This window comes from Ursus americanus, chromosome 28 (genome assembly GCF_024610735.1).
Source record: "Ursus americanus isolate L20-20 chromosome 28, mUrsAme1.1.p, whole genome shotgun sequence".
Taxonomy (NCBI): Eukaryota; Metazoa; Chordata; class Mammalia; order Carnivora; family Ursidae; genus Ursus; species Ursus americanus.
Genome location: NC_142154.1, coordinates 35,212,022 through 35,222,580, shown reverse-complemented (window position 1 = coordinate 35,222,580; position 10,559 = coordinate 35,212,022). Strand labels below are relative to the sequence as shown.

Genomic DNA, 10,559 nt, shown 5'->3' with positions numbered 1-10,559 from the left:
GTAGCAAAATATTTTATAAAATACAATCTAACCAGCATTTGGGTGCTTGCTTCTGGCAAATCAGTAGAGAAAGTGAGTGGCAGTGACTGAGGTGAAAATATCAGAATGAAGTATACAAACTGACTTCGTTAAAGGTAGTTGTTTTAAATGAGCTGCAGAGAGTGAGCTGTTCTTCAAATATATGTAGTGTTCACTTGTCTAAAAGCAATTCTAAATAACACTTTAATCAAAGAAGTACTTATGCCAATATATTTAGTCCAGAAGAATATACTTGACACTAGTTAAATGAATGGTTTACGCAAAGGAGATAGTGTTACATTAAGCTTCATTAATAATAAAACTGACTATTAGCATTTTGCAAGGAAGGCTAGAACTGATTTCCCCTGTAATGGGCAAAGTTAAATAACTATAGCTCATAAGTTTTAAGTCAAATACTGCTCATTCACTGCTGCTGGTCTTATCAATACTTGCTGTAAAGGTTTGGTCCCAGCACAAGGCTGATAAAATGGTTTTTAATTACCAGACTATAAATACAGCTTTTCAGTAGAGTTGCACTTCTTCTCACACTGGCCTGTTTGATTTCTGATAATTTGTACTGCTGACTCTGCTTACCTGTTTTTCAATAGCCCCAGTCAGTGTGACTTCTTGTCCATATGGTGATAGGTAAGGCTCCTTGGAGAAGATCTTTGACAAACTACCCTATTGATCTCTGTAATTCTCTGCTGCTTGCAGCATTAAATAGAGCCTTGATTTCTTGTCTCATGTGCTCGCTGTGTAACAATTAAGCAAATGTAATATTTTCTTGTATTACATGAAAATCAATAGACCTCTTGCTCTCATGGAGTTGATCATGGTGAAGGATGAACTCAACGATGGCTAAGGGCATAGTTCAAATATTAAAATATCATTCATTGGATTTATTAAGTCTTACAGTGAACATTTTAGTCTAAAAATGCTCCCCATTGAACAGTAATGGTTTTAAGTTTTTCTTTTAAAGTTGAATATGACATGGAAGCATTGTGGCCTAACGGGGATAAAGTATAAATGCTAGGAGTCAGGAGATTGATTCTATTTTTACTGTCAGTCCTGTATCACTTTTTGACTTCAAGCTAATAACTCCACTCCTTTGTGTCTTAGTTTTTTCCACCTGTAATCTGAGAAGAACAAAACAAGAAAACTTTCTACTTTAAAATGTATGATAAATATGCTTGTAAGCAAATGTCAGTTTTATTTCAATAAAAGCTGGTTTCGTAATCCTCATTCTTCCGTTCCATATGTATTTATATATAAAGGACTTCATTAATGCAAGGATTTTAAAAATAAGGGAGAGGAAGAAAAGAGGAGACAAACTGAGGCATTGTATGTGTGCCTGCGTGAGAGCCAATTATGCCTGAGATAGCAGGCAGGGTTCTGAGCTGACCCTGCCATTCTGGATATTAGGAATATTCTTAGTTGATAAAACAACCAAAAACAGCTTTTCTGCCAATACATCTTGGATGGGATTTTGTCTTTAAAAAATCCAGGCAAAACTTTTTTTTTAATGAAGACGAGTGTTAGTATAAAATTTTACAAATCTTCTATTGTTACTTCTGTGCAAATCAGTTATCAAGTACTGGAAGAAATTTCTGGTCAAAATTTTTATTTCCTGTGTGAACTGTGAACCACCGTGAAGCTGCAGTAAGAATGGGGGCATGAACAAGGTGGCTGATAAAACAATCCCTAGTTTCTCAGTGCTAATGTCTTAACATACCGAAACGACACATAGCTATTTCTTTTATCACACATATTTGGTCCCTAAGATTTTGCTAATTGTTGACTTCAGTAAAAAATTGAAACATTTTTAATTATTAAAAGCCATACGTATTTCTTTTACAATGTACACTTTATTTCTTGTCATTTATATTTATATTCATTCAAAACTGTAAGCAAGAACATGTATAATGCTTAATGAAATATCTCTTAATTCTATTAAAGAGTGAATGATGTTTAAATGGGTGGGGTGACATCAAGACAAGGATCCTGGTTTCATTTCATTTAAAAGCTAATGCAGATAACAGAAACCTTATCCTAAAGCCAGTAGATCAGGTATCCACTTTTTTTCAGCACTTGCCATTCAGACAGTAATGATGTTTGAGGGCATCTTAACCTAAACAAGTACTTAGCAGTACATCTCACCTGGGTCAACAGTCTAGGGTATCAAAGTTAAACTGTGTTACTGTAAATTAATGGAAAATGTAACTGCACTTTGCTGAAAGATCAATGTCCAATAAAGGCTGCACAATCAAATCTTGTTGCAATGATTGAGGTCTTTAATTGCCTTTCAAAGATAAGGTGGTAATCAACACAGCTTTAACTGATTTTTTTACTAGTTCAATTACATGCTAATGACTAGTGCCAAGTCGGAATCTTTAACTACTTATACTTATTAAATCTTATGTTAGTAATGAAAAATTACTTTAGCTACACAATCGATAGAACACAAATCTTAATTACTATATTTCACTTTTATACTATTTTATATGCTTGACAAATGTTTCACAAGAGCTTTCCCAACAGTAAGAAGTGTTATTAGTAGTGACCAGGGTCCACAGAGTATTTTTGTAATATAAATTAGAGAAGAGATGTTGAGAACATTTTTTTTCTTTAAATGAAAATGTGGCTAAAATAGTTTCCACTGACACAAGTTTGGCCATCTGGCTACTTCTCAGAATTCTAATCTTCTAATTGAGAATACATTTAATACAACTGGGATAAAATAAATCCAGATTGTTTTTAGTGTGTTTCCAAAAGTTCAGTTAGTTTTCTAGTGAAGAAATCGATTTTGTGTAGAGCCTGCTATAAAATTCTCCTATTGGGGGAAACAATAAGTTAGTAAAGGGAAATGAAAAATGAAAAAAATAAGTAGGACTTCATCAAAATTAAAAACTTTTGTGCTTCAAAGGATACTATCAAGAAAATGAAAAACCAACTGATGGTATGGGAGAAAATATTTGCAAATCATGTATCTGATAGGGGACTTGCAGCTAGAATATATTAAGAACCCTTATAACTCAAAACCCCAATTGAAAAATAGATTTGAACAGATATTTCTCCAAATAAGTTATACAACTTTTTGCTACTAAGCACGTGAAAAGATGTTCAACATCACTGTTAGGGAAATGCAAATGAAAACCACAATGAGATACCACTTCATACCTTCTAGGATGGCTACAGTCACAAAGACGGATGATACCAAGTATTGCCAAGGATGTGAAGAAATTGGAACCCTCATGCGTTAGCAGTGGGAATGTAAAATGATATAACAACTTTGGGAAAGTTTGGCAGTTTCTCAAAATATTAAGCATGAACTTACCCTATGACCCAGCAATTCTATTCCTAGGTATATACTGTAGGGAGTTGAAAACATACATTCACACAAAAACTTGCATGAAAATGTTCATAGCAGCATTGTTCATTCTAGCCCCAAAGTGGAAACAACCCAAATAGCCACCACTTGATGAATGAATAAATAAAATGTGGCACATTGACATGATGGACTATTATTCAGTCAAAAAAAGGAGTGATAGACCCATAAACATGACAACATGGATGAGGCTTGAAAACATGATGCTAAGTGAAAGAAGCCATCATAAAAGACCCCATATTACATGACTTCATTTATATGAAATCTCCGGAACAGCAAATCTACAGAGCCAAAGTGAGTTAGTGATTGTCCAAGGATGGGGAGGTTGGGAGGAAATGGGCAGTGACTGGTCATGGGTATGGGTTTTCTTTTTGGGGTGATGAAGCTGTTCTAAACTGATTGTGGTGATGGTGGTACAACCCTGAAACTATACTCAAACCATTGAATGGTACATTCTAAATGGAAGACTGTGTGGCATGTGAATTATCTCTCAATGAAACTGTTAAAAAATTAGTAACAGGGAGAGGGGAATGGGCAGTTAGTATATAAGGCGATATGGTTCCAATTTTGCAAGATGAAAAAAGGTCTGGAGGTAGATGGTACCGATGGTTGCAAAATAATGTGAATGATAATGTGACTATACTTGATACCACTGAACCGTATGCTTCAAAATGGTTATAACATGGTGCCAGTGCCTGGGTGGCTCAGTTGGTTGAGTGTTGAACTTGGTTTAGGCTCAGGTCATGATCTCCGGTCGTGGGATCCAGACCTACGGCAGGATCTGTTCAGTGCCGGATGGGCTTGAAATTCTTTCCCCCTCCCTCTCCCTCTCTCACTGCTCCTCTCCGAGCATGCTCTCTCTCTCTCTCTAATAAATAAATAAATAAATAAATAAATAAATAAATAAATAAATAAATAAATAAAAATTTTTAAAAAATTATTAACATGGTAAATTTTGTGTTTTATGTATTTTACTACAAATAAAAATACTTTTTAAAATTTAGTAAAGGATTTAATATTACTATAATGAAATAAAACCGGTTGCGTGATTTCTATAGAAAATAATTGAGTTTAGAAAAATGTTAGAGATTAAAAGAGGTAAAACATGTTAATATCCTTTATTACATTGCAGTCGAAGAATTTAAAAATTTGTAATTATGAAACCTAGTTTTAATTAAGTAGATGAAATCTCATTTGGGATCCTTTTTAGTAGCATTAAGGATATACTTTTAAATCTTTATTATATACTTGTATCCTGAAACTAACACGATGTTGTAAGTCAATTATTCTTTAGTGTAAAAATACATACACACATACATAGAGATGTGTTGTTTTAAAAAGATGTACTTGGTTTGAGATTATTTAAGTAAGACCAAAGAAAAGCATATAAAATGTTGGTAAATGAAAATATCCTCTTTTAGATCCTAGTTGCTGGGTAAAGAATATTAGCTACTACTAGAATGAGGTGTTATATCGTATTGCTTATAGCTATTTTAGTTGCACTTATATCATTTTAAATACAGTTTATGAACATTGTACTACTCCATTATATTATTAATTTATCTTCAGTGATATTTATAGTATCAATTTAAAAGCAGTAAAACTTCATGAAAAGTAGCTTAAACACAAGGATTTTGATAAACAAAAGCTTCCAGTCTTTAAAAGCAAATCATGGAAGCTGTACTTCTTAGAGAAGACTTGAAGTTTTTGTGTTGTTGTTGATGATAGAATTATGAACCTTATAAACTCAGTATTTTTTAGTTAACCTAAATACATAAATCTATTTGAATTCATCTTATGAAAAGAGATATGTCATTAGATATATGATCATTATATGCTTTAGTGATTCATGGACCTTGTTACATACATGCTTTGTAATGTATGAATTATTTAGTAAGAAAAATCACAATAATTTTGTTGTTACTCAAAAATTTATGGGTTGGCAGAAACAATTATGCAGCCCCCGAAGCTCGTATGTTAAGGTAACATCATTAACACTACGTAGTATGATTTTTTTAGTAGTTGCTTGACGTAACCTTTACTGCTTCTGCTAGAATATATCAGTAATTTTATAATAATCTGTCTGTAAACAGAACATTGAATTTATGAACCACAAAGTGATTCATTTTACTCTATTTTCATATAAGTGCATAATTTAAAATCAGACCTAAAAAAGTTGTCTACCCAAACCCTAAAGGAAGAATAAAAAAATACAAAATGAAAATCAATACTCTAGTAAATAGATTTTTAAAAATTTACATTTTAACTCTATATAATAAAAGTGGGTATTTCTATTTCAAAAAATGAATATGTTTAAGAAATGAATGAAAATCCATGATGATAAGAGATTATCTCATAACCTTTCTTTACGCATGATATTAAGGACTTTGCTGTGAGATGAAGCCAAAATTGTAGTTTCTTAACCTTTCAAATTTCAAAATTTATAAAATGAAGGAACCAAGAATTTTAAAGTTGAGATAAAAATCTAAGTAGTGTCATCTAATTTTAGAATACATTTAAAAATCAATAACCATTCATTCAACCTCCAAATACTTTTGCATTGACCACGTTGAAGGCAAATTTTAGTAATTGTCAACAAAACCTAGCAGTTCTGAATCTCTGTACAGGATCTGTTCAAGCCATACTGCGGGGAGAAAAAAACAGCTTCTGTACACAGCTGAATGAGGACTACATCTTACTAATTTTGTGTTCACAGTTTTTATCATATAATGAAGACTCTGTGTGGAATGAATATTCAAAATTAAAATATTCAAAATTAAAAAGAAAACTTGTCTTCACCTTTAAGAGCTTTAAGAAAAGGATACTTACCCGGAGATCATACGCGTTACTTGCAAGAACAGCAACAAGTTTTGAAATACCTCATGTGTAATGAGTTAACATACACTGTTCTATGTATTCTGAAAAACGAAAGACTTGAATCTTGTTGTATTATCCTTTTGAGGCATTTCAAAAGGTGCTATCTGTCTTCTCATACAAAAATGTTACTATTTTAAAGTCAAACGAAATGATGTGCAGAAGTAAATGAAAGAAAACATTAAACAGAAAGTACTAGGATCTGTTAGACTTACTCATTTTAAACAGAACTAGAAACAATATGTTGGTAACTAGGAGACAAGAACGTTTCAACTAGGTTGGCCAAATATGGAATGGGCTACCTGTCGAGGCAGTGAGTCCTGCTGTTGGATATGTTCAGAGAGGCTGCATGACAATTCCTTAGGTAGACGTGGAGAGAATTCTTGAATTGGGCCAAGAACTGGGTTGGTGATTTTGTAAGTTTCTGCTAAGTATGAAATTTTGTTATCATGCTTGCATGCCTATCTCTGATTCCCAATCACGGTATTTAGTTTGGTGTTTATTGCCTTTCTACTATGTGTGTAATAGAGAGAACATTGTTTTGAAGGTAAAACATATGGCTTAAGTTCTTGTTGTACCGTTACCAGTTAAATGAGAAAAAATAGAGAAAAATACTATCTTCATGTATACAATAAGGAGTTTATCAAACACTTACATAGCATTTATTTGTGCCAGGTGCTAGACTAAGCACTCTATACATATTAATTCACTTAATCCTCTCTTAATAACCCAGTGAGTTAGGCACTGTTTTTATGCCTATGTTTTAGCTGTGGAAACCAAGAAGTCTTACCCAAGGTCACACGTGGTGAGTGTTAGTCCAACCCCTGCAGTCTGTCAACAGAGTGCGTGGTCTTAACCTCTAATGCATAGGACAATTTTGTCACATAACAGATGTTGAAGTACTCTGTAAGCTATAAAGTTCCACAAAAATGTGGGATATATTTTCTTTGTTAATATAAAGAAAATAATATAGATATGTTTAAATAATGAAAAGAGAGAAGTAATAAAGCTTAAGTGATTTGTACGAACACCAGCCTACTCTAGCTAAAGGAAAACGTAGGGGCACCTGGACGGCTCAGTCCATTAAGCATCCGCCTTCAGCTCAGATCATGATCTTGGTGTTCTAGGATCGAGTCTTGCGTGGGGCTCGCTGCTCATTGGGGAGCCTGCTTCTCCCTCTCCCTCTGCTGCTCCCCCTGCTTGGGCTCTCTCTCTCTGTCAAATAAATAAATAAAAATCTTAAAAAAAAAAAAGTAAAGGAAAATGTATTATGTAGAAATTCAATCTAATGACATTTTAAATTAATGAATTAATTCGTTTTAGAGCATCCACAATCCATAGTACTGGGCACATAGTGGGTGCTCCATGAATTGTTGAGCTGTCATTTCCACTCCTGCATGACTGCTGGAATTGTTCCCACTGTTGTTTTCTCTTCCTGCCCAAATAGGAGAGAGCAGGCTTTGCTGTCACACTTTCAAGGGTTTGTCTGTGCTCTTTTTTGTTCATGCCTCTTCATATTCTTCTTTTTAAAAAATTAAAGGATATTAGGCAACATGAAGAAAATGTTTATTGTTTAGTTGCTATTGCTATTATAAATTATACAATTATATCTTTTTACAATTAAAATTTCTAAGACATTATTGCTGGTGTGTAGAAACACAGCTTACTTAAAAAAATTTTGAAATAATTTTATTATTTTTTATTTTTTAAAAAAGACTTTTTATTTCTTTGAGAGAGAGAACATGAGCCAGGGGGAGGAGCAGAGGGAGAGGGAGAAGAAGACTCCCTGCAGAGCAGGGAGCCCAGTGTAGGACTCGATCCCAGGACCCTGGGATCATGACCTGAGCTGAAGGCAGACACTTAACCAACTGACCCACCAGGTGCCCCTGAAATAATTTTAGATTTACAGAAAAATTGCAAAGGTATTACGGAGTTCCTATATATCCTCATTCAGATTTCCCTAATGTTAGCCTCTCACATAACTTACTTGTCGAAACTAAGAAGTCAAAGAAGTCAACATGGTGCATTATTACTAACTGAACTGCAGATTTCACTAGTTTTTCATTACTCCTCTTTTCCTGTTCCAGGATTCCACTGAGGGTTTCACAATGTATTCGGTCATCATGTCTTCTCAGTCTTCTCAAGTCTGTGACAGTTTCTTTGTATTTTGTGTTTTATGACCTTGACAGTTTTTTTTTAAAGATTTTATTTATTTATTAGAGAGAGAGAGAGAGCACGAGAGGGGGGAGGGTCACAAGGAGAAGCAGACTCCCCGCCAAACAGGGAGCCCAACGTGGGGCTCGATCCTGGGACTCTGGGATCAAGACCTGAGCCGCAGGCAGATGTCCAGACGACTGAGCCACCCACGCACCCTGACCTTGACAGTTTTAAGGAGTACTTGTCAGGTACTTTGTAGAATGTCCCTCAATTTGGGTTTGTCTGATGTTTTTCTCATGATTAGATTGGGGCTATGAGTTTTGGGGGGAACACCACAGGGGTCAACTGCCCTTCTTACCGCCTGATGTTAGAGAGCACATGATGCCAACATGACCTTTCACGGGGGATGTTAACTTTCATCGCTTGGTTAGGATGGTGTCTGCTAGGTTTCTCCACTGGAAAGTTACTGTTTTCATCCTCTGTTCTCATCTATTTTACCTATTTTATTTTTTTGAGAGAGAGAGAAAGAGAGAGTGCATGTGCACTTGTGAGGGGGGAGGGACAGAGGGAGAGAGAGAGAGAGAGAGAAAATCTTAAGCAGACTCCACCCCCAGCACAGAGCCCAACATGGGGCTTGATCTTATGCCTCTGAGATGATGATCTGAGCCAAGATCAGGAGTGGAATGCTTAACCGACTGAGCCACCTAGGCACCCCATGTCATATTCTTTTAAATCAAAATTAATCGACAAGTATTCGAGTGTTATATATACGGGTCCACAGTAGGCCCTGAAGGAGAGAAGTGGAATTCTCGAGCATAGGAGGGAATCAATAGCTGCCATAAAATTTGTAGTTCACTGGGAGTCCATAATGGTTGTTACTCTTGATGGTGGTGGTGGCAAAGCAAAGGAGCATGTGAGGCTTAAGACGTGCAAGAAATGCACATGGCAGTTGCATTCCTATCACTCAGTCCACCTCGCCTGCAAAATCCATTCATTCACTCAACAGATGTTATTAAAGTGCCTGCTGTGTGCCAGGTACAATTCTAAGTGCTAGGGACATGGCAGTGAATAAAGACACACACAGGGGTGCCTGGATGGCTCAGTCGTTAAGCGTCTGCCTTCAGCTCAGGTCACGATCCCAATATCCTGGGATTGAGCCCCACATTGGGCTCTCTGCTCAGCAAGAGCCTGCTTCTCCCTCTCCCTGCCACTCCCCCTGCTTGTACTCTCTCTCTCTCTGTCGAATAATTAAATAAAATAAAATTAAAAACCTTAAACACACACACACAGACACGCACAGTTCCCCTCCCTCATTACATTATAGTTTGGTGGACAGACGAATGAGTGAAACCCGTGACATGTTAGATAGTCATAAGTGCTAGGAGAAAAATAAACAAGCTTGTATCTACAGGTGGAATGGGTTCGGGGCTGGTTTGTAGTTTCCATAGCGTGTGCTAAAGGACGGCCACAGCTGGAAGGTGACATTGGAGACCTACAGAATGCGCTCTTCTGGGGAGGGTGTCCATACGTGTTCAGAACAGTCCAGCATTTGACATACCATTGCACGCTGTCCTGCAATACAGCCTCCAACAAAACTAGGCTGTCCTGAATCCCTGGTAATAGAATCATTACCTTTATACCAACAAGGTTGGGAAAGCACCAAAATCCACATGTAGCGTGTGCCCAGGCTCACTTCCAGAAGTTCATGCGTGAGACCTAAAGTCCTTATGAGGTTGTCTAAAGCAAAAAAGCACGTCAGCAGAGCCGATGGTAGCTCCATGTCTGCTAAGTGTGTTCGAGACAGAATCGAGCATGCTTTCCTTATCAAGGAGCAGAAAATCGTTGTGAAAGTGTTGAAGGCACAAGCACAGATTCAGAAAGCTAAAAAAAAGGGGGGGTTTGCATAATATAACAACAACAACAACCACAAAAACGAAAGACCTGAAGAATGCGAAGCAGTGAGCCTTCCAGATAGCAGGGCTAAGAGCAATCCAGGCAGGAGGAATGGCAAATACAAAGGCCCTGAGGTGGAATGCCTGATGTGTTCAAGGAACAGTGAGAAGGAGGCTGGTGTGAACGAGGGACAGTAGTAGGAGATGAGGTTTGAGAGTCCAGAAAGTGTCAG

The 10,559-nt window shown here is 36.4% G+C and overlaps 1 pseudogene; it reads left to right on the top strand.

Moving 5' to 3' along the window:
• The first annotated feature begins 9,302 nt into the window (after positions 1 to 9,302).
• Positions 9,303 to 10,341, top strand: LOC123800815 (large ribosomal subunit protein eL34 pseudogene; annotated as a pseudogene).
• Positions 10,342 to 10,559: the final 218 nt, after the last annotated feature.